General features: G+C 39.2%; 1 protein-coding gene across 2 annotated transcripts in view; it reads left to right on the top strand.

Annotated features, from left to right (window-relative positions):
• The window catches only part of LOC310902580 (uncharacterized protein), a 522,528-nt gene that overhangs the window by 29,446 nt on the left and 467,589 nt on the right, over positions 1–25,493 (top strand). The window contains exons 7-8 of one of the 2 annotated variants that reach the window (XM_083844352.1): positions 1,161–1,355; positions 8,889–9,003. The gene's annotated coding sequence lies outside the window, so the exon portion shown is untranslated. Of the gene's footprint in view, positions 1–1,160; positions 1,356–7,011; positions 8,404–8,888; positions 9,004–25,493 lie in introns of those variants that run through there. The other variant, XR_014586805.1, reaches the window with a different exon arrangement.

Genomic DNA, 25,493 nt, shown 5'->3' with positions numbered 1-25,493 from the left:
TAAACTGAGGTGGTGCTAACATTGCCTTTATCTAGGAGCAAAGTAGCTCTGGATCTCCTGAAGTGACTTATGTGCTACTAGGTCCACATGTTTTGATCTCTACAGCTTTTTGAGCCCTTTACTTTGACTTTAATGACAGCTAAACCATTCTGCTGGGTGAATTCTCATTGCTTTTGCAGTTGCAGTGCACACTGCCAGAAATATGTCTGTGACTGCCCTGGCCTGCCAGGGTTGTTGTTTGTCAGAGTAAGCCGATATCCCCACCACTGGTGGGCTCCAGGAAGAAAACACTGTGAAGTGGAGAGTAGGGCCAGGAAGGAGCACTCCTTGTGGGGGACTGGCCAAGAGGCTGACAGAGGCTGCTGTGCAGTACGAGCAATAGAAGAGCAAAGGTGATTTGTGGAGAGAAAGATGAGGGAAAGCAAGATTTTCAAAGGGCAAGTACTTACAAAGATTAAATGTTACAGAACGTGATCTGCAGCTGGTAAACAGGAAAATGCCAGGGTGATATTTCTGATGTGAATGTATCTGCAGATTAGCAGTAATTAAAGCTGGGCTTAGTCTGCTTGGGGCTTTTTTTTTTTTCCCTCCGTGTCCACATGCTTACTCATTAGCGTTAAGAATCTAGTATATTAATGTCATTTAAAAAGTCTATTTTTTTTTTTCTCCTATAAGTTCTCCTAGTGAGATTATGGATGAAACTGTGTTATCCCCATTGCTCCAGTGTGTGTGTGTTTTCCTCTGTATGTTATGGTACTTCTTTTTAACTGTCTTTCATTTATAATCACATGCTTGTGTTCAATAGTGTTTAAACTTATCCACATGAACCACTCTGATGTCGCTATCATCAGTTAGTGATGTTTATACAAGTTGTGTATAGGTTAGGTATCTGTTGATCAAATTCTCTTTTCTTTAGACCTGATTTGAAGCAGTTTTTTTTTCTTTTGTTTTTTTTTTGTTCCTTCTGTTTCCCACATTTTTCTTCTTTTTCCAAGAATATTTGCTTTGGAAAAGAACATGTTGGTGTCTAGAAGATGCTGTTTTTATGCAAGATGGTTTGCACTTGGGAATACAGAATGCACGTAGTTGCATTTTTTTTTTTAATATAGTTTTTTTCATAATTGGGTTTTTAATATAGGTTTTTTTTTTTTTTTTAATAGGGTTTTGACCTGCAGGATTTCATTGGGTAGCATAAGGATCAATCTATCTCTTAGACCTGGCCCATCGTGTGGTTATGACTGAGTCTGTCTGTCTGTCTGTCCCCAACCCTGCTGTCTCCCTGCCCCAAGGACGAGGAAATGACTCAGCTAACCTGGACACAACTTGTTGGCGTATCCACAAGAAGCAATCAGCAGGTGATTGCATTAGTGTAGCATTGCTTATGTATGCATTCTAACACCATCAGGCAGTTTTCCAAGGTATGTTTTATAATAACAAAACGTAAAGTGTGGTTTTCATATAACAAAATGTAAAGCAATGAACAAGAAGAAAGAAATAGAGGAAGAAGATGAGAAAAGAGAAATACGGAAGGAGGAAAAAATTGTCCTGGTAGTAGTATGGCTTTGCTCAGAATAGTAAACCCTTTTGTAATGGCTTCCTGAAGTGACAGCCATTCATTCAGCAGAGGCATAGGATTTCTGAGTCACGGCTGCAATTCATGAGAAGAGAGAGAAGACCAAACTCTATAAAACACATCTGATGTTTTCATTGTGCAAATGGCTTTGAGGAATGTTTTATGATGACACCCTTGGTGACTGGTGCTTTGCCTGCTCATGCATTAGCAGCAGTGAGTCTGGTGGTGGTTCCCTGTATCAACCGTTTCCCATTTTGCTTTTAGAGAAATTTAGATTGAGGATTTTCATTTGCTTAATCGAAGTTCTTATATAGTTTAGAAAGAGAACTCCACTGAGTTATCTCTCATGCCAAACCTTACATGCAAATGTATTCTTACAAGACTGTTCGATTCCACTTGTTTCCATTTTCTGCTAGTACAAAACTGGCATTTGAAATGAACCAGTTACATTCTGGCTGTTAACTCCTGCTCATAAGCAAGGTCGTACCACCAAAGTGCTCATACTTTTCAGAGCAGCTCTTTGGCCACTTTGCTTTCTTCCATGTGACTGTGACACATAAAGAGAAGGAAGGTGGCATTTGAAGCCATGACAGTGAAAAGCTGAAGTGTCAGTGATTCCCTTCTGGAGATGTAGTGGTGTCTTCTTAAAACCTTGTCTCTCTCGTAAAGCTGTTATGAGAGGTGCAGGTTGACAACACACCCAATCCGGTTACCTGCTTCTTCCTGCCTTCCCTACCCCTTCTCCCAGGTGATATCCTGTTCCCTACATGTGCTGTGGTACTCAGTTCTAAGAGCTAAACTGGCAGAAAACTAATCTCACAGAAACTACCTTCCCTGAGAAGAACATCAATATGCTCTATCAGACTCATTAGACTATAATTATCTGGTGGTGGGGAGGAACGTCATGGATTGACTTTATGCAGCATTGAATCAAAAAGTAAGAAAAGTAAGAAGTACAACTCATTGGATGTGACTGTGAAATAAGGCCCACGACAAATAAAAAGGCTGTGTTTCTTTTTCACTGCGCATATAATACCTCCAGGCTCCTTCCTGTTCTCACTGCCCGTTAAAGGTAAAGGGATGTTTCAACAATTTCTAGTATAAAAGGTTAGGGTTTAAATGCTATAAATATTTGACTGCAAGACAAGGAAGTGTAAAGTATAAAGTATAGCTGTAATTGTTTTGTGGACAAGAGATAAACACAATCACAGAAATCAACAAATCAAAAAAAAGTCTGGTAGATTAAAAACAGATTAAAAACCAGATTAAAAACAAAACATTATTTTATCATAGCTAATAAAACAAAACTTCTGCTATCTTTAAAGAGGAAGAAATAAACCCAGAATGGCAAGTTTCAGGATTTCTGAGTCATAGCTTTCCAAACATTATTTCCAAACAGGTAATTCAAGACCTCAGTGGTTGTCCTTTTGATGAGTGTTTAAATCACTAAGCCCTTATCAGTGTAGAGTAGAATAACTTTTCTTTCAGCAGATTTATCCTGCCATTTCATTTGAATTTAGCAAAACCCATTAGTACAGTGTCACTTTCCTCAGAGTTACTGTAGCCGCTGTATATTCTGTCTCTCTCTCATGTCGGGGTTGGAAAGACTTTGCTCTGGGGCAGCACTGCGTAAAACTTAATCGTTTTGTAGTAGACCATAGCCGATCACTTGCACTGTTGGCTAGGGACCTGGGTAACCACTTTGCTCTGCGTTTGATGATGCTGTCTGCAATGTTGCCCTTATTCTTTGGGCCTCATCTAAGAAAGCTCATGATACAGCTATTGTGCTCTGGTTTTGGTTGTCTGTTGACTTGTTTAGTGTGAATGTTAAAGGGGTTTTCAGTTTTGAGGGAAACTAATAGTTCAGGTATTTTTCTGTGTTCTCTCAGTCAGCATCTTGGATGAGACTGCAACCTCAGAAAATATACAGCCATGTGTGATCTGACAAAGGACAGGGTATTAGGTTTTATGTAACTGTATCTTTGTTCCTTGGTAGTTTGGGGCCATCCTGGTCAACATTATCTGCAATGAGTCGTGTTCTTTCTGTAAGTCAGCAGGGATGGGGCTTGTTCTTTCCTTGCAAACTAGTAGTTCTAGAAAGAGTAACATCAGACAAAGGAACTGCATTGTTTTGCTTTGTCTTTTGGGCCGGAGGAGGAACACTTGGCTGAACTTTTCCTTAGGCTGAATTGCGGTAACTGTTGGGGTGTGGATTTAGAACTTTAAACCCATCCCAGAACAAGGGCTAAGACCCTGTTAATCCCTCTGAGCGAATTTCTCATTTTTGACCTGTTTATCCTGCTCTCTATGTCCCCGTAGTCCCTATGGGTATCTAGGAGTTGCATTCTCTAACATATTGTCTGTGCTTAGAAGCAGTATCTCACCAGCTTAGGGAATAAAAGTCAAAACCTTCAGCCTCAGAAGCGTGATCATTGATTGTGCTTTCAGTCCCTCCTGCCTGACCAAAGTCCAAAGATCTCCTTATGTATTGCTGCTTCTGAAATTGCGCCAACATGCTAGATATAATATTGCTGTTAATTCCCTCAGTGCATTGAAAATGTGGCAAGCTTCCAGTTCTTAAATTTGGATAGGACGTGAGATGACACTGTGATTTTGTTATTGTTGTTGATTTTTTTTTATTCTCTCTTTTTTTTTTTTCTTTTTCTGTGGAGTCCTTCTCTGTGTGGGGAAATGAAAAATATGTTTTAAATCTAAATAGCAACTGGAAACAGATTGTTGTCTTAAGGTGTTCTTGCCTTTGAGACTAAATGTTTTTGTCACACTCGTGGTTAAATTCTGACATCAGATATAAAAGTTTGCCTGAACATTGCAAGATTACAAGGGAAGAAAAATTCATTCATTTCCTTAAATGGTGAAATGACATCAGATGATTTTCTAGGTATTCCTGACTGGAAAGGGAGTAGACTAGCTGGTTGTCAGGTATCCAGGGGAACCAAAGTGCCTTGGCCAATAAAGCTGCACCCAGGCTTCAGATTAGGCCAGGGTCTGCAAGTAGCTCTAAATATTCCTCCACGGTCTTAGAGAGACAAATGCAATTTGTTTGGCATATTCTGTTTTCACTTTACACAGTTTTGCTCTCTCTTGTGGAGGAGATTTATTAGCTCAGGGGAAATTAGCTCAGTCCGAGTTATTTATATAGTCTTGAGTTCTGTTCCAAGTGACTTCCAGAAACCTAATGACTCTTCCTGTTACATCTTTCACGTGCACTCTGCCCCTCATGTGGAATTGCAGTGACTTGCTGTAATTCAGAGCCCAGGGCTTGTTGGGAGGGGTCTGATGCTGCGGGGAGTTCCAGTAGGGATTCCCAGAAATCTGGAATCAGTTTGCACATCCCTGGTAGACTCTGTGATGTGACAGTGATATATTACATTGTTTTGCCTGGCCCTCATTGCTGTAATGAGGTTAACATTTTTTTTTTTTTTTGTCTTGTATGCTTAGATTATTGTAAAGTTTGGAGTATGAAAGAAGCATTGGAGTAAACTGGCAAGGGTAGAGCCCCAACAGTAGCAATTTCACACCTGTGAATGGCTACTGGTCATATGGCCTGAAGCAGTTAACTGACCAGGTGCAAATGACAACCATTTTGCTCCCTTGCATACTGTCTGGCTTGAGTAGCTGCCGTGTGTTAACCTCCCTGATCAAGTGAACCATTCCTGCTCAGGGGTGTCGTGCTTGACTGGCACATCTTTCTAGGTATTTTCACATTGTTCAGCACTAATAGGCTCTGCTTTTAGCTGGGGCCTTTAGACCTGATGAGAAACAAGCTCAAAGAATTAACTAAATAGGGCATCTGAATAGAAGCTACAATAAGGGGAGTGAAAGTTAATGAATAAAATATTTCATAAAATGCAGTGTCATGGTGCAACCAATCACCTGCTCGTAGTGATGTAGACTGCTTTGCCAGCCTTAGCAGCTTTTTTTTTTTTTTTTCTTCTTCTCTACATGGTTTCTGTTTTAGTTGCTGCCTGGTTTACCTTTGCCCTCTTCCAGCTTAACAGTCTCTGGGGGGAGTTTATAACAATCAGCTCAGTGAACAGGAGGAATAGGAGAGCTGCTGAGCTGTGTCACTGGAAGAACTTCGACAGCCTGGAAATTGACATCATTACACTTGCATTAACTGCTCAGATAGACACAGGATTACATGCAATAGAAAAACAAGTATGTACATGAGAGTAAAATTGTTCAAGGAATATCAGCATAGAACAGAGGTGTCACTTACTGAAACAGACTCACTATAAAAGCTTTATTTTTTCTAGGTAGCACATTAACAAGGCCAGCTTTGGGGGACAGAGAAAAAGAGGGAAAGAGGAGGTGACAGGGAACAGTACAGGCATTTTTCAACACAAACAGAAGATACCCTCCTAAGATAAGCAAAGCGACCTCTGGCCTGAAGATTCCTTGGAAATGTAGGTCCCTCTAGTAGCCTAGCTATAAGGGAGTGACTGGAAGGAGCCCCACAGCAAATGCCATAGCAGCTAGCAGATGAGTGAGCTGATCCATTGCAAAACATAGTTTTTATTAATTCTCACTCTAAAATGAAGTCAAAATGAAAGCAATGCATTTAATGTGTATACATCTGAGCCACAGCTTGGGGTAAGATGCTCTCTTATCACCTGTGGAGCAGAAGTGAAAAGATCTATCGGTGTTGTATTCTGAAGACATTTAGCTGAACACTTGCTGCGAGAGTGCACAGATGGTTTCACCATATAGTGGTGTTACAGCTGCAAGTTCAGCCTGTGCTTTCAGACATACATTGACAAGGCTGTCAGTGTTGGATGAGCACCAATCCAGTCAGAGGGAATGATGGTTAAAAGCTCAGGAGGTCCAGCTGATCAGACACATGGGCAGCCGGAAGATCCATTAGAGTACTACTGTGTACCGCAGGACTGTTAAAAACAGTACATCTTCCAATAGGGTTTGGACAGATTGTTTTGGCTTTCATTAAAAACCTGATCATCAGACACTTAATTTAAAAAATTTTTTTTTTTGTGGGTTCACATCCCTCATTGTACGGATGCATTTTAAATGTTTAAATATGTGACAACCTCTGCTTTCTTACACTGCAAAATCAAAACCAAAAGGACCTGAAGACATATTGGTACTTCTGATGTAATGTTGCATGAAGTGCATATGCTTGCTTCCTCTGGTTTCTAACAGATTTTGCTAATATAACAGTTTGAGGAAGGTATATCTAGAAATTACTGCACAACAGCCTCCATAAGGCTGGCTATTCTTTTAAAATTAAAAATTGAGATTCAATTAGTATCTGCTTTCCAGCAATTTCCTAGAGATTTGAGGCTGGAAGGGAAGGCTGCAAGGATCTGACCAGACCACCTCACACTCAGACACCAAAGGTGTTCTCCTAGTAATCTCTGCATGAAACCATAACTTCTGTTTTGACTAGAACACCTCTTTGAAAAGGACAGTTTTTGGAGTATTCTGGTATTAATATATTAATATAATTAATATAATATATTAATATATAATTTATGAATAGTGTTCCCTAGAGTAGAACACTTAAATACACAGCATCAGTATCTTACTCTAGTTTCTCTGACTACTTATTTAGAAATGACTGTTGGAAAGGGAGGAGAAAGGTATACAAAATAAGCATAAGACCTGATTTAGTCATGCTGTTAGAGGTGAACTGCTTTAAGCACATATGTAGGTTTAATGAACCTGATAGGTTTATTTGTATTTCTATACCGCGTTCTATAAAGTCCAGCTGACAGGGGGATAGGGTGGTTGAATTATAAACAGCTTCTTCATGTGGGGAGGACACAAGAAAAAGGGAATAATCTGAACTACCATCTGAAGTGGAGTAGCTAGTTCAAATTAAATGTTTTGTGAAGTCTAGCACACATAATTAACTGCTCTTTAATTCAGTTTGTCTTGATTAATTTGTAAATCCATGCTAGAGACAGACATTTTTATTAATGACTGAAGCTCAGACATGTTTGTTTAGCAAATGGTTTTGTTGTGCTGCTGTCAAAGGCTACCACTTCTACCCTGGTACAGAGAAGATAAGTGCCTTGCAGCCGTATCAGTCCAGCAGCCCAAACTGTAACCTGAGTTGATCGGACTAACCTGCTAGGGTATGCTGAAACCTCAGTCTAAACTCCAAACTGTTCAGATAAGACCGTTATCAATGTCTCACTTGCTCTGCAGCGCCTATTTTGCAAAGGCTCTTGTGACAGCTTATACAAATCTTTCAGTTTGTGCAGTTAAAAAGATGAGTAATGCACTTGAAACACTGAGGAGTCTTTCAGAGGTGGGGAAAAAATGAGAAAGGCAAGATATAAAGGATATCGGCACTTCAGGTGCTTTCTGCTGTTTTTGGGAAAGAAGAACATTCAATTTTTTAAAGAGTTCCTTATCTGGTTGTTATTCTCCTCTGGGAAAAAAAAAATGTTTATCTTGTCTGGGACTGTAATTTTCTGAATTTTGATGTGCAGGCATGACTTTTTTGAGTTATGTGTGTTTGTGTTAAAAACAACCCATAAAGCAATGAAGGCACAAAGAACCTGTTCTGTGCTTTGTCTACTGTATCTTGAAGTAGGTACTTCACTTTTTGTGTAATCTTTAACTGAAGTTGTATTGCTGGGGGTTGTATTGCATCATCCTTAAGCAGTTAAATAATTTAAAACTAATGGCAAAGTAAATAAAAATAAAACAATTGTGGCATGGGAGCGGAACTGGATAAGAGAAGAATAACCTCTCTAACAATTCTTTGAACAGCTGTTCATCAAAGAGTTGTGAGCAAGTACTAGCAAACTGAAGATCCTTAGTCATTTCATAAACATATAGAGGTAATTTCTGGATATGTTTGTGAGAAATATGCATTTGCAGATAAATAGGTAATTTTGACTGTGCTCATTAAAATATCAACCGTGGAAGAATAAATTTCTCCAACCTCAGTCCATTGTGACGATTGTTGGCAGATATTTTGCAAATATTGCTAGCTGATAGAGTACGTTGTATTTATGTGAGATATTTACAAGTACTGTTATTGTTGGCTTGTTTCTATGGTAATAGAGGAACAAGCATCACTGCTACAAGGAAGCTAACTGGATCCTTTAAATATTATGATATTCCATGTCTCTATTAGTTAAGATCAAAGGCTTGTCATGACTACTGAATGCATAATACACAAGTGGAGTTTAGTTTTAGCTATTGTAGAAAGAAAATATTATTATTGTTATTATTGCTTCTTGCATCTAATTTGGAAGACTCTAAAAACTGTCTGTTCTTTCCCCTTAGCTGCTCACAGTATTTCCTCTTTCCTACTTTTTAGTTACGGTCTCCTGAGCAAACCGTTACTCATCAGCTGTTGACCCTGTGACCAAGAGAAGCATTGACAAGGCTCCAAAGGAATTCCCTCTGAAGAAATCAGTTCAAAAGTAGAAAAGGTAATTAGTTAATTGAATTAGATATACTTCTGCTCTAGACTTTCAGCGGGCTGTATGTTTGTTAATATTTGTGTCCGAGTACCAACTTGTAGAAAGTTAATAATAAATCTGTGAAACAGAATGAACACTGACAAGTCAGGATCAGCTGATACTAAGACATAAGTGAACTATTAATTGTGGTATGTAACCTCTCACTTAACTTTCTGGCAACCAAAGGAAGTGGAATGCTGCTAGTGGGACATCAATTTAAAATGTCTGTTTGCAGGAATATAAGGAAGAGTACAAATTAGTAGCCTCAGTTCTGCAGTGGACTGATGAACAGAATCAAGTGGAAGGATGGAGTTAGTGAGTACATGGGTAAATGGACATGCTGGCAAAACATTTGCAACATTTTTTCAGAAGGGAAGTTAGGCCTCACAAACTTGTCAAAGCTTTTTGCAGTACCCGAAAAGCAAGAGGATAAAGGCAATCCCAGTGATACAGACTACCTTAATATTGGTAGTACTTGGCACTTATGCTTCAACAAATGAAGGTGCCGAAGGAATTACTATAAGTTGCATTTCCTTGCTCTTGCATGGATAAATAATTAGTTAAATGGTAGAAGGAACTTAGAAATGATCAGTTTTCAAAGTGTAGAGAAGTATTGGTGTTGTTAGAGGAGTCTGCATTTGAGTCACCACTGCTCAACATACAATCTTGAAAGTGGAGTGAATAGACAGATGACAGTTTACCAACAGTGCGGAGAATCTCAAGATATTAATGATAATGGCCAACTGCACAGAATTGCAGAGAAATCTTATGTGCTGAAGTCACTGGGTGAAAGAAATGGCAGATGAAACCATGGAGGTGAATGTAAAGTCATGCACATAAGACCCTGTCTGTCCATATAAAATTATGGCTTCTCAGCCGTCTGTTTCCAGTTAGGAATGAGATCTTAGCATCTTGATGGATGGCATGAAGAAAATACTAGATCACTTTTCAGTGTTAGCCAAAAAGCAAATAATATGCTAGGAATATTAGAGAAGATATAGCAAACTGAAAGCATGCCTGTTCCTGGTTCCCCTTCACGTAGAAAAAGGCTTGTGGGTGTAGCTGGAAAAGATACAGAGCAGTGCATTAAGGATCTCCTTAACTTCTGCACAGTCAATGATACAGAGAAACATTCTTCATTTTGGAAAAGGGATGGCTCAGAGAGAGTGTAATGGAGAGGCAGAAATAAGGAACAGTTTGTACACTGAATTTCTTCTCCAATACGGGAATTAGGGGATATCACAGGATCAGCAGGTGGTCAGTTCAGCATGGATAAATTAGCAGTAGTTGATCACACGACACACAAAATGTTCTGAATGCTTTTCTGAACTCATGCCAACTTATATCTGGATGCATAAGCAAAAGCAGCAAAGTGCCCTGATTCCTATTTAGTCCCTCCTCCTTGAAAAAAATCCCAATTTACCTTAGAACATGAGAGGCAAAATCTCTGACTGATTTAAGGAGAACAGATTATGCAATTTCTTACACCATTTCCTTTTCAGAGTGTTGCCAAATGGATAACTATGTGAACAATGGAAAAAGCTGACTCCAATGATTTTTCTACTTTAAAAAATACACTTCTGAAAGCTCGTAACCATTCCTGCTTTGCTGGCTATGCTGGCAAATGCTATCTTTAATGGAGCACAGATTAGTGTTTCATAAATTCAAGTTTAAAATTAAAAACTGAGAAGGTAATTTCTCCTGTCTAACCCACGGGGGAATGTTGTTTTGTTCAGCATGCTGGAGCAGTCTTTTTCTGAAAGCATAGCTAATCTGAAATGCAATAAGCTGTATTATTTCCTATTCAGTCTGCTAGCTGTTTTGTTAGATTGTTCATCCTTTGGCATGCAAGGAAAAAAAATTAAAGTTTAATTGTACAAGGAAGATAATTTTCACACAATTGCTTCTCTCAAGAGATGAAATGCGATCTGTTCTTACTGATGTTCATTTCTTCAAGCCTGTTTTTCTCTTGTATGGAAAGCCGTGTGTGTATGTGTGTGTGTGTGTGTGTTGGGTTTGAATTTACCAGTGACTTCAGCAGTAACGATCAGCTTGATGATTGTCCTTGTGTATGAGCAGAGCATATCTGACCATCACTGCCATCTGATCCTATTTGGACCAAGGAGCAATTTCTTATTGCGTACAATCATCCAGCAGGGCACTTCTGCCAACCTGGCAGAATGGTTGTTCTCCATCCTCAGCCAAGCAGGTAATCTGAGGTAAAGCTAGGGGAAATACCCAGAGAAGCATTGGTGAAAGAGGCCTGATTTCCTGTTAAGTTTCAGTTATATTGCTGAAGGTTCTCTCTCCTAGGCTCATAGCTCTGTGCTATTTGCAGTTCTAGGGGACGCAACTGTATTCTGTATCTCCTCAGTGTGTATTTCATGATTTGGCTGGAGGAAGCACTGCAAATGAGCTAAACAGCTGCTTTCTCCAGCGTTTCTGTGTTTGGGGAGCAAGAGAATAAACCCAAGAAAGGCTGGGAATAATTATATATTACTATTATTACCATTGCTTTCCAGACTGTGCAATCATTTATCCTGCCACAACCTGTCTTCTCTGAACTGCTCAGTGGGACTTGAGTTTCCTTAGAATGAATCCCATGTTTAGGGGGTTTTCTTGTTTATGTGAACACACAGGAATGCTTACTAAGCTACCCAGCAATGAACGGTTTTATAGAAAGTGCTGTGGAAAGGCTTATCTCAGAAAAATACTCTTTAACTTATCCTCTATTTTCTCTGTTTTTCTGGCTTTCTGTGTGTCATCTTTTATATTTTTTTGACTGGTAGAATATACTGAGAAATGGCATTTCAAATGCCTGTATTTACTTATAAGGCCCTGCTTTCTTACAGAAATTCTAGCTATATTTTACCAAAGAATTAATAAAGTGAAAGAGGGGGGGAGAGAGAGAGGATTGACAAGTTTCATTGCTAAAGTTTACTGTAAGTTAAATTTAGGGAGTTCATTGCAGTGTAAGTAGGCTGAAATGGATATTTTTCTTTCTGGTTGTTTTTTAAATTGTGTGCACATTGTTGATTCTAATGAGTGCAAGGGTAATTATTTCTTTGTTTGCCAGGAACATTAAAATTGATGTGGTTTCTAAAGAAAATGTGCTTAGGCTTCTTGAAAGTAAGTGCACAATAGGCTATCATAGCTGCCTTTTCTACCGGTATTATTTTAAGTAATAGTAGCACACAGTAATTAACCCTTTGTGCTTGAAGATGCACATCATAGTTTCAATCAATGGGTGCTTAAAGAATAAAGGGGCAGGGGATGAGTGGTTTCAAGATTCATTTTTGAAAAGTGCCTAGTTGAACTGCCAGGATCTTCAACAATAGCCATCTTTCAATAGCATATTGGATTTTTCAGACCATTATCTCATGTATTAAGTCAATAAAACGCTTGGTTTTCTTTGTTTTGAAAAATGTGTGGGTGAAGTTAGAAAAGTGCAAACCACGTCTGCTGTTGGAGACAACTCTCATAAGGGGCAGGTGCTGTGTAGACTACTACCTTGTAGGCTTGCCTGAAACCTGCCCAAATCACAGGCCTGCACACGATGTGCTAACATCCCCTCTTCTTAATTTGGCACGCAGGTCATTTCCCATTTCTGATCCCCTGAGCGAAGGTAGCCTCTTGTTAAAATATCTTTCAATTTTTTTTGTTTAGCTGAAAAAAATGAGACCAAGATATTTCAATCCGAAGCTGAAAATGCTATTGAAAATTTCCAAGTGAGTGTTGAAATGCCCATCTTGAGGGCATCAGGACAGGCAGAGAATCCTGTGCTCTACACAGAAATGCATCCATTATTTAAATTTTAAGCCAAAGTTAACTGACGTTGATGGAAAAATTTCCATGTTTGGTTTCAAGGAGATGTAGATGTTTTCTCTGGTACTGGTAAATAAACAGTTACCTGAAAAGCAACACAGACTTTTGGAAAACTTGCCCATTGGTAGTGCACAAGTCTAGGATCCATTTTTTTTTTAAATGTATATTTAAAGAGCTATTTTGCATTATATTTTAATCAAACTTCCAAACCCAGTATTATTAAAGGTACTTTTGTATGTTTTTTTTGGTTTAATTGTTTTTTTTTTATTATATAATGCAAGGAACTGTAAGTAGACATCCTGTGATTGCATCTAATCTATTAGAAACACAACAGATTTCTTCTGTTGGATGCAAATATAGAGAGAACTTCTCATGTTTGCTCTTTATTCTAACTTGCTGCTAGTGTTGGCAATTAGACATCCTTATTTATTCTCCAATTTTCTAGAGAAAGAATGAGTAAAAAAACATAAAACCCAGTGACTTGGTTGAAGTGTCTTAATGTGTTGTGTGCACTCTTGTCTAGTGAATTGACAAGATGCCTTTCCAAGTCTGTCAATATTAGAGTTTAGGACTGTGTTTGCAGTGACACAGTTTCTCTTAGGATAAAATTAGAGCAATACGCTTAATAAACAGGGAGGTACTGCACATTGGCACAGTTGCCCAGAGAAGCTGTGTAGTCTCCCTCCTTGAAGATCTTCAAAAAACACCTGGGTGTGGGGCTGGGCACCCTGCTCCAGGTGGCTCAGATGGCCTCCAGAGGTCCCTTCCAGCCTCAACCATTCCGTGGTCTGTATCTCCTAAAGAGAGATTTCTTGTTGTTTTCCCTTCCATTTTTTTTTCCCTTTACTGAATGAATGATCTTGCCCAATGGTTCTTTTTATTCCCTGGCTCTGTGCAATATAACCTTTTTTCCTGCTGCTGTATTCAGTGCCACTTTGGAATTTCCGCAGAGGGATTTTAAAATGCAGAAGGAGCAGAGCAGTGTATCTCTTAGAGAATGGAAGACAAGTTTGTCTTTACGTAAATATCCTGTAAAGAACTGGAATTTGGAAATTAATTTAATTTCATGTTCATATGGCTGTTCGAGATACTTCAAACCCATCAATTAATCCTAAACTCATCTGATACACTAATGCGACAAAGTGCAGGATCTTGTCTTTTTCAGGGGTTGATACTATGAAGCCCACAATGAACAAAGCCTTAGGTGATGTTCACATTTGATTGGCCCTGAGCCCCTGTGATTAGAACCATCACAAGGGACAGAAGTTAATCCAGCTAAAGGTATTTGATGGTGGATATGAGGGAAGTAAATTGTTACTGTGTGTTCCTCAGAGGGAATGGTCCTATACAGGGCATTGGTTGCGGTTTGGAATTTGTGCCCAGAAAGATGAAGACCAGAGCTGTGTAAAAGAGAGGAGCACTCCAGAAGCTCCAGGTCCTGCTTATTTCTGTTATTGTTCTGCACTGGACATTAGTGCTTAGCAATCACTGGGATCCTCTGTATCCTCAACATTGGAGGCACATACATCATGGAGGCAGAAAGAGTAGTCGTGTGCTGATGTGCGTATGCAGGTCCTGTAGCTGTGAATCACTTCTCTGCAAAGAAGGGGAGAAAAAAATCTTACTGAGATAAAAATTTATGGCAGTAAGAATTTTGAAAAAGGGGATCAAAAGAAATCATCTTGATAAAGCAGGCCTGATATCTTCTTCCTCACCATTTTCTATTTCTACATAAACAAACAAGTATGAGAGATTGGAGTGGGGAGACTGTGGTTTATTACATGACATAAATATTCTTCACCCCTCAGAGATTTTGTAGGCAGAAGCCTTGTCATTGCTAATGTGTGGTAGCTTTGCAAGTGGTCTGGCAGTATGCTTGAATTAAAGCCAGAATAAATTTGAAATTAAGATTTGAATGTGTACATTATGGAAAGCCCCCCAAAGGCTCGTATTTCAGTGGTAAAATATTCAAATGGGGTCATTTCTCTGTAGCAGGTTTCTTTCTGGGGGACAGCAGATCAAAAGCAATGTCTCAGTGTACCGTACAGGTAGTGTTGTTTGTGTGCAAGCTGAGCAAGAGCTATATCCCTCTCGGCTTTTGCTCTGTAACACTGTGTATGTTTTACCTGACAGACAGTGCTTTGCATAGGTATTTACCTTCATTTATACATTCTGGCTTATTTACATTTTCTTGTAATTTAGTGGTGATAAAGAAATAAAACTCTTTTGAATATTTTACAAACTCTAAATTGCACATTTCTATCTTCATTTCTCTTTACCTCCTTTCTTTTGGTGTATTCATCTTTTCCTCCTTTAGATTTTTCTAGTTTATCTGTTAGATTTCTAATTTATTGTCTAATTTGTATTTCTAGTTCTCCTATTAGATTTTTTTGTATTTTCCTCTGTTATGACTACACTTCTAAAATTGTCTTTCCATTTATACCCCTTACCTTCTTTTCAAAACAGACTTAAAGCCAGTTCTGTGTAATAAGGAGCATTTCTCTATACAGCGGTATTCACTGAGTGCTCTCAAATGTGTGGTGTAGCTTTTTGCCTTTGAGAGGAGCGACCACACAATACTTGTAAATGTTGGTGGGTTGTTTTCATCCCTCCCTTTTCTTTCTATTTAAACAACTCTTGTCAGAGGCTCGTGTCTTACTGGACATTGGTGTTAGGAGAAAGACACCTCAAGTAGCGCAGCTAAACATTGCTGTTTCTACAAAAATAACATCCTGAGAGTTATTGTTGTACAATAGTAACAGCTAAACAAGCTTGCTATACTTCAGTATTATGGCCCAGGTCTGCAAGGGCTATGTTGTGGGTGTCATGTATGTTGTGAAGTCCTAGGACAAAGCAGGGATTAAGCAGCTCTTTCATTCTGTCTGGGACTGATACTTGCCAGTGGGAGAACCAGAATAATCTGTCACTAAGCTTTAAAGAGTTGAGCTGATCTTTGTTGTAGCCATGATAATCTAAAGATTAAAAGAAAAAAAAAAAAAAAGGAGCAGCACAGAGAGACAGTGTCTTTTATTAACCAAATTGACAGAGTGGTAGTGGCTGTGTTAGCTGTATCTCAGGCTGTTGTTTGATTATTTTCATAGGATTTTAGAGTATGTTGTACAGTGTTTGGATGTGGTTTTGGGCCTTATGATGGTATTTCACTTGAGTTCTGCCAGTAGGTTAAGTAACGGACAGGGATTCTCTGCTTTTCTGAAGTTCTCCTACAACACTGCGTAGTGTCCTTGAAGTTCTGTGTGATAGTGAAAGGGTTACAGATGCTGAATGCCATGGGAATTATGGTGTTCCATGATGAGGAATAAATGCTGCTTTTCAGTTTGGCTTTTTTTCTTATTTTTATGATATGCAATCTTCAAACCAAATTTAGATGGCATTTTCTGTAAAAGTAGCTATGGTGGACAAAGGGTAAAACTATGGAAAATTTGTAGGGAAAGGTATGTGTATATGTATCTGTATGTATATATTTTTAAGACTGTCTGGTTATGGATGTATAAATCTCTCCTGGAATATCTTCCAATATTTGGAAAAATTATCTGACTTACAGAAATGCTGACAAAGTAGTAGTTTGAAATCTGTACTTATCTCTATGATCACTCTTCAAGATTGTATACTACTGGTATGTTTTTATCTCTCCTTCTTACTCATCATCTTTGCGTTGTTCATTGCCCTGTAGAGCTGAGGGAGGTAGGGTGAGTTGTCTTTTAACAGCCTTGCCCCTTCTCGACCCTTCCAAGACATTTGGGTATATGAAACCCATTTATACGGATAGCCTGACAAGTACAGTTTGTTTCCACAGTACAAAAAGAGGTGATAGGTCTTGTTATTGTAGAGTAATAGTGGATAGTGATGAGACAGAGCTTTATGCAAGTGAAGTGATGCTGGCAAGCCTGTGGGAGGACACAGCCAGTGAGTACTTTGGTGACAAAGCAAAATTCCTGTCACATTTCAAATTCTCTGCATTTGAATTTTAATGCTGGCAAATTAGTTCAGAGTTCAAAAGACAGATGACCTTTAGGGTCTTCCGGTTATGACAGAAACAGTCACGTTTTCATTGTGGCACTGTGGCTGCAGAGTAGTCCTTTTCACTGTTTGACTCTGATTTAAAGTGGGGTGAGTGAGGGTTGAGAATATCCAGTCACTGCACTCTTCAGAATCATTGAGAGAATGCTGTTTGTACATGCTCAAAAGCATAACCATGGAGAAGCTCCCCCACCTGCCCCCAAATCCCTTAGTGGTTGCGTTTGAATAGTTTCCCTTGCCAGTTTGAAGGAGGTAAAGTCAGAACACCGTGTAAAAGTAATGATAAAAGACACGTAGCCAAGTCACAGTGACTGTTGACAGCAGCATTCTTTAAGGACCTAGCTCAAATACATACCCCTGTGGTGGAAGTAAGTCTTCTGTATCACATTTTTTTTCCTGTATCTGTCTTTCACAGCTTTGAGGTAATTTATCCTTACCATGCTGTTATTTTGCCCTCTTTCTTTCTATAAGCTTTGATTCTGCACAGGGCACTGTGTTTTGATTATTTCTGTTGTGCTTGTCTTTTTGTACTAACTAAGCTCTTCCCATTTCTGCTGGTTAATGAAGAAAAGTCACCAAACTTCACAGCCCAACCAATTTGGTTATGCAAGAACAATCATATACAGCCCTGTAAACCTTTCTAATATTTGTCTCTGTCTTGCAGGGTTATATTGCAGGATAAAAAGCTGTATAGAGCAACAACACTAGACAAACTTTGACTTTAAAAGAAGAAAAAAGAGCTTTGAGTTCCATATTTGGACTGTATTTTTGGGCACGAAAGCAACTTGTCAGTTTCTTATAAAGCACAGCATGAAATGAGCTTACATCATAATGATGCAGTGCTTTGATCCCCCGAATTAGCACTGCCATGTAAAACAGCCTTGGAGACAATGAGTGGTGAATAAGCATAACCAACAAAAACAGGCAAGCCACTAATGGCTGGATTTCATCTTTGATTTGGCAAATGAGGCACCAGTTAATGTCAATGGGAACACTTTTTATATGCAAAAACAGATTGCATGACTAATTAGAGACTGAAGGCTGTAATAAGCTACCAAAGTGAGAATGTTCACTAGAAAAGGCAGACTAAACTTTGTGGTTTGTTCAGGGCAAGATAAACAAATTTAACCCAGATTAAAACAAACAGCACAATAATAATAATAATAATAATGTTAATCATAATAATCATCAAAATCATAATAAGTCTGTGCCTAAATTGGATAGGTATTGACCCTAAATAACTTCTGAACTTTGCAGAAGTTCAGTTTCTCCTTCATCATATAGTTAGCTGCCTGCCTGTGATGGAATGGAAGTGATGAAACAGACTAATCCACTTGAGAAAAGGAAATGGTTGTATTCTTGTTTGAGAGCTGGAAATCAAAGGGCTTTTCTGACAAGTGAGATTCAATAAAGTATCTGAAAGTATCGAAGGACTAGATGGATGCCCCAATAATGTCATCTTAATGCTTCTCATTATCAGAGACCTATTTTGTTATTGTGATCCACATCTCTTGTTAGGTGGGTCATCGAATTTAAATACTTTTGTTTTTATGGGTGGCTTTCTCCTCCATGAAGGAACCACCTAGCCATCTTAGGGAGAAAATACAGGTAGCTAAAAATAAGTTTCTTTAAGTGATCTGCTCTATGCCCGAGGTATGGAAGTAACTCGCTCTGTAGGATGAATAGATGAGTTCACTTTGCAGATAGTATGAAACTATACTTACAGGCCAGCAGAAAGGCTAACGTTTTATTTCCCCTCTTCATGAATTAATCTCTTTGGGAAGTTTTTCACCAGTTCCTACACAGAGCTTTTTAGAGATATGGAACTTTCTGTGCAAAATGCTCTAATTGTATTTAATTAAATAATAAGATACCACCTTGCAAGCAACAGTTGCAGAAAAAAGCAACCCACATTTATGTTTGGAGTTGACAGTGTAGCTGATTGCTTAATCTCCAAGAGTCCATGTGATATTACAGTACCTGTGTATTGCTGCTCTTTCAATTACAGAAACAATTCTCTACTTTAGACACAGAGTTTGAATCTTTTCCAAAGGCCTTTAAATTACTTTAGTACACTGATGGAAATTATTGAACATTTTAAAGGCTTTTTACAAAACTATGTGGATCTTTTGGGAGTGTGGTATTTTTTTCTCATCATGCTGTATTGATTCTTAATTGAAAAAGACTCTGGAAAAGGAAGATGTAGCAAAGGAAGTTGTAGGTACCAAAGGAGACATAATTTGTGCTATTTCTCTTGATTCTAGAAGGATTTTCATTCTTTGGTTCTTGGCTAATTGAAACACTCTGGAACTGTGAGGAAGAAGAAGATCAGGACAAAACCTACTGCGTCAGCCCAAAAACCAGAGAATGTAACACTGTCCTTTCCTTATTTGCTAGGTATTCTGGCTTTCTGTGCTTATACTGCCATGTAACGTGGAGTTTTGTGCTTACAAATGTATTCTAATGCATACATCTTATTCTTTTTGCAGGTACTTGTGTGTATGTGTGTATTTCTTGTTTCACCTGCATGCAGAAGTTTTATAACAGGAAAGAATTTGTAAGTTTAAGTCCTGATCATTATGAAGCACCAAGGGAAAGTGACATAAAGTACTAATGTAATAGGTGGAGTTTCTGTCCTGATCCAGACAAAGCCAGGGTTGTGTCAAGCAAAGTAGGCTTTTTCTCTTGAGATTTGGCGGTGTTTTCTTTGGTATCTGAAATTGTAATGGGCTTGTTTGGAGTCAGCACCAGTCTTAGCTAGTTAACGTCTCTCGATGTCATTTGAAATGTGTTGATTCATATTGGTGGTAAGCCAGTTAAAAGATAATCTTTCAGCTTTCCTTCTCCATAGCATCTTTCCAAGCAGTTAGCTTTCCATCCTTCCCATTCCATGTTACTGAGCGGCATTCCCAGTTCCTGATGTCTTGGAGTCAGGAGCCCAGCTTACATTCACCAGACAGTAAGGGATTCAGAAGTTTCCCTCTCAGGACTTTCCTATTGCCTTTCTTCCAGAGGTCCTGCCTTTCATAGCCAGGCTGATAGAATGGGACTCACCATTGTACTTTTTTTGCCACTTCGTGGTCTGGGCATTGAATGAAAAGCACTCCTTGTTGGTGGTTTCAGGTAACAATTTGGATTGTAAGTGGAGCAGCCAGGGCTGTTGCTGATGTTTCCCACACAGCAATACCTCTGGGAGTCAGACTACATCCCAGCACAGGTATGGATAGCAGTAAGAGGTACTGGCCTAAACCACTGCAACAACATTTCCCCAGAGCTCATCTTCTAAAGGATTTAACACACAGTAGATGAGCCATTACTGCAAAAACAGTTCCTTTTAAATAACAGAGAAGTCTAACCCTTTCTAATAGAGTGGTTTTGCAGAGAAGCTCTGAATCCCTCTGTGACAACGGGCTGTTCAGCCTGATGGGGCTGGTGTTTAAAAATTGTCATTGCTCCTAGGCTAGGTGGCATTTTTGTACCTCTAGAACTATCTGGAGAAGGGAAGGGTGTTTTTGTACGTCTTGAACATTTCCTTGCATTGCACAATTTTACAATCTCAGTTAAATGTGGTGAAAAATAATTCTGGGCGGTCATCTCTGCTGAATGATATTTAAATACATAGGTACTAAATACTTTATTGAAGGGGATTTTTTTTTTCTGTAAAACATTGTTCTATGTGGATTATTTTGCTGATTATATGAGCGGCAGGATAGTGAGTTGCTCAGTCTTCTTGTGTTACCAGAATTTAAGTTTTATTTGGTGATACCAAGGAATTCTACCTGTGAAGTGTATACTTCTCAATAGTGTTTGCAATATGGAGAGATTTTTAATGATTGATTATTTGTGTGCTTAAGAAGATGCTGGAAAAAAATCTTGTTAAGAGACGAAAGTATCAGTGGCTGTTTATATGCCTATGAAAGCAATTTTTTTCCTGTTTGTTTTGCCAACTTAACTTTAAGGAATGAAATCTTTTCTTCTCACTTTTTATATTGGGGAATTATACCAACCCTATAGGTTGCCACACAGAGGGAAGGAAAAAAATGAGAGTTGTAACAGTTAAAAGCTGTTGCCAGAGGAATGGCTTCTAGAAGCATAGTTTCATTTTGTTACCTCAGTGGATTTCATAGTGTTTTGTTTTGCCTTCATCATTTCTGTGATGCTTGGAATAATAGTAATAACGATGCTTCTCTCTTACGCAATGCTTTTGCCTATCAGTCTCAGAGAAGGTTCTGAGAAACAGGTCAGTATTACGGCCCTGTTTCAAATGGGGGAAACAGGTGAATTGAGTTGCTGAGGGTTATCCAGTGTAACAACTGGCAGAGAAATTTCTGTCAATGTCATTTTTCCTCATAAAAAGCTGAGTCACTGAGTCTGAAACCTTTCATGGAAATTTGTTAGTGTCCAGGAAACTACACAGTTCCAGAAGTACCTGAAAATAACAGACACTGTAGCACAAGAGCAGCTAGAAACCCAGTGGCAAGGGCACACAGTGTAGACCAGAAAGACACAGGTTTCACTTTCAGTGCTGAAGTAAAAAGGAATTTGAACCAGTCTGTCTCTAGGTAATATCCCTGTCCCTAGGCATTGTATGGTGCCAGGCATACTTGCCCGTCAGACATCGCGTCACTTTTCTCAGACACATTGCTTGATGACCAGTGGGACTAGTGAAGCCTGGTTCTTCTAAAATTGGTTTCCCAGTCAATCACTGGTGTGGACTGGATTTTCTGGCATTTATTGAGGGCTGAGCTGATTTTATAGCTTGCATATCTTTAGTATGTAGGGAACAAAAACTTCTTTGTCGTCTAAGATTTTACAGTTAAGACGACTCTCCCCTCTGTAGCTCCCTTTTTCATACAACTTCTTGGAAATGCATAAATTTCAAATTTGCTAATGGATTGAAAATTCCCTTTGAGGAAAGGGAGGAATGGAGAGCCCAGGCATAGGTGGACGCATACTGTAAGGTCATGTGTGATTGTTTCCTCAAGTACCTCAGGTGGAGTCATCAAACAGTTTGGGTTTTACCGTGATCCATATAGGAAACTTTAGATACAACAAACAACAAAGTGTCCCTTTTTTCAGTCCAACATATCCTCCAGCTGATGATTTTGGAGATGGGACCATGATTACATGAAGAGAGGGTGGTGGCTTCTCGCCAAAGAAAAGCTGTAAATAAAAATCCAGACCAAAACCCTCTGGTTGAGTCTTTCATATTGCAAATTCATTCAGACTTGAAAACACGAAGTGTAGAATTGCTGTGAAGTTTCTGTTATATTTCGTGTATATAAGCATCAAGACAAGAAAATCTTTTTCACTCAAAGGAGGCTTGAGTGTATGTCAAGCTTTGGAGAAGATAGCTGGAGGCCGCTTGACTCAACAGAGAACAACAAGATAGATAAAAAAAAAAAAAAAGCAACATTTTTAATAATTCAGATTGAAAGTATGATGAAGGGCTTTATTTCTGTGCAAGTCCTTTGAAGAAGAGTTGGCAGTCTCACATAAGAAGAGCTGGGAGATTGTTGAACAGATCAGTCGAAGAGGCAGCCTTTGTATACCTTTTTGTGCTGAGCTGGAGTCAGACATGCAAAAGAAAAGGAAAGGAGCAAACTTGGCTGTGAAGAGAAAGGAGCCAGAATCTTGAATGCCTTGTGAGCTGTGTGACTGCAGCGCGTAGGGCAGATGTTTTCCTCCAGCCTTGCTGTTGGAAGGGCAGCAGTGGGACAAAAAGGGTTGTGAACATATGGCCCATAAGGACATAGTTTGTATGGAGGCAGTTTCCTAAGGGTTGATGTGAAGTTTGGTTTAGAGAGTGCTGCAGTTATTTTTGAAGACATGGTTTAGCTCTCAGTAAAAGAGGGAGATCTGATCTTATAAGATCCTAGCATTCAATCAGTGTTTTATTTGCCACCGGAGTGGGATGGCGAGATGGAAAACAGGAGCAAAGAAGCTTGGCAGTAGATAGGAAGGGAGAGGAATTAGAGGATGCATTAGATAAATGTCAGCCTGGGAGCCTGATGCATGCTGTGTTCTTGCAGCAATGCCTGGTGCTTTCTGAGAGTCTTGGTTCCTATAAGGGATCTGTCGTACCAGTTACCACCTTCTCATAGTCCAGTTGATGAGAAGAATTGCTGCACATGGTCTGCCATGAGTGAAAGCTGCTTCTGTCCTCTAAACCATTTTAGCAGCAGGCTCCCATCACAGGAAAGTGCTGCTAAGCCCCCTCTGCCTTTTAAGAGATCCATCCTATTACCTTAGTCAGTAATAAACTGTCCAAGATTCACAACCAGTATAACAGCCTCCCTGGCTGTGACTGTGAACCTCATTATACCTTTTTTTACTGTACTGAAAGTCCACCTCTTCTTAGTCTTTGCCTTGTATTTCTAAATCAATTCCTGTCATGGGAGAGTATTATACAAATTTTGAAAAAAAAAATAATAATTGTGCAGCTGCATTAATCAAAGGAATACTGTGCTGAAGGAAATGTCAGGCCTAATAGCTTGTCAGTGATCAGTGGCAGAAAAGCTGCTTTCAGCTAGTTTGTATGGTTTCTTCGACACTAATTAAGAGACTCAGTACCTTTTAAAATGTGATAAAAGGCGGGGGAGAGTGGGAAAAAGCCCGGAGATGTGCTGTACCAGGAGTGGAAAATGAGGTCTGCCACATGTGAGGAGCTGTAGCTCTAAGCACCCTTGCCTTTAAGGTTGTCGCCCTGTGTCATCTGGGTTAGTAGTACATGTAATTCCTAGTAAGTCAAAATCCTGAGCTGGTTATCAGGCAGTTGTCTGTTTTTCTTTCAAAGAGGGTTTTTTTCTGTTGCCTGCCCAGATGGGGAGGGCCACAAGGGTCACGAACTGGCTATGCTTACCTGCAAGATCAAGGCACTGTAGTAGCACCTGACTGTTAGTGCTCCAGACCTGATTTATAACTCAGTAGAACCTACATAAGTTTGATTGGCATGCATTAGAAATTGTAACAGAAAACCAAGAAAGTTGTCCTTTGTTCCATACTGCTGTTGATGCTGACATTGCTCAGGACTGTCACTGGGATGCAGGGGGGGGCACCAGGGGGGAGTCTTGGCAGTGCAGAGTAGAAGGGATGTGTTCTGTGAGGACATGTGTGTTGTCATTTTGCCATCGAGGTGGACATCTCGCTGTAGGCCTGACTCATCTGTGTCCAAGCAGCTGCCAAAAGAATGATCTTTGATTCTCTCAGTTCTCACCAAACCTTACTGCTGGGTGTGTGATCTATCCAGTGCATAAAAATCGCTGACTTTATTACCTCATATAACCCAGACTAAAAACTTTATACGGCCCTGGCTATTCTCTACAATTGCTATTATCAGAAAATTCCTATGAGAGAAATGTCAGCTTACCACCCTCTTTATATCCCCCGGTGGTTCATTCTCAAAGGAATCAAAAGATAGAATTATACGTGATGAGCTGAGCTACGTGGGGGGAAAAAAATCGTGTGGTTTGGGTTGGTGTGTTATTAGGGAAGCTGGTCCACTGAGTGCCTCATCCATCATGATGCTCTTCTCTCATTCGTTATTTAAATGAGATGTCCTCATATCGTGTCCCCACCCCAGTTCTTCAGCACAGTAGTTTTTTCACAGAAAAGTGAGAGATGCTTGGCATTTATTGTGGCAGTGCTATAAGAAAAGGCAATGGCTGTACCAAACCACAGCTGAAGAGGATGATGTGTAACTGAACTGTTTCTTGGAGTTGGTCTATGAGGAAGAGCCAAGGGTGTTGGTGGGTGGGCTTTAAGATGAACTAGAGTCAGAATTAGGAATGTACCTGAGACATAAGTGCAAAGTATTTTTCTTACCACTAATTTTGTTGTCATTAATAGGTTTCTTTTACTCCATACTTCAGTTTACAGAAACTGTGGGGTTTTAAGCAAATGGGATCCAGGATGAAAGTGAGGCAGTTTTCTTTCTCTTTCACATAGATACGTAGATACATACACTTCCCTCCAGCTAATAGTTAAAATAATATTTATATTGGGCAAATAATTTCAGCAATGAGAAATTCAAAATGAAATTCTTCCTTTGCCTTAACTGGGGCAGTGGCTTATATTTGGTAATGGGTAATTTGCTGCATGGCAAGTCTCTTCATTTTGTCCACAAAGTCCATATTTGCAGCTGAGAAACCTCCTTTTTTTTTTTTTTTTTTAATCATTTAAGCAGCTATGTTATAACAAAAACTATTTGTTTTTTACTGTCTTTTTCTGGTTAATGTTTGACTGAAAACTTTACCATACTTGTCCTGGCAAAAACCAAACAAAACCCAACCAAACAACAAAAAAACAACCACTAAGATTGCAGATTCTAAGCTCATAAAAATTGCTTTGCTTTTTTGATTGGCTTTTGAGCCAGCAGGGTGTGTTCCTTGTATTCCATCAAATTTTGCCCAGCAACCAGGCAAACATGCCTTTTTAAATTAAAACCGTGGTATTCATTAACATGATTTTGGTAACCAGGACTTTAAGACTGAAACACTGAAATGTCAGAACACTTAGAGCAAAACATAGAGCAAAGATGGTGCTAGAAAGGTCTGCACATCATTTGTCCTGACAGTGTGGCTATGGTAAAGTATTGT

The sequence above is a fragment of the Anser anser genome, assembly GCF_964211835.1.
Source record: "Anser anser genome assembly, chromosome: 7".
In the NCBI taxonomy this organism is placed as follows: domain Eukaryota; kingdom Metazoa; phylum Chordata; class Aves; order Anseriformes; family Anatidae; genus Anser; species Anser anser.
Note: the sequence above shows the minus strand (reverse complement) of the source record. Positions and strands in the feature narration are given on the sequence as shown.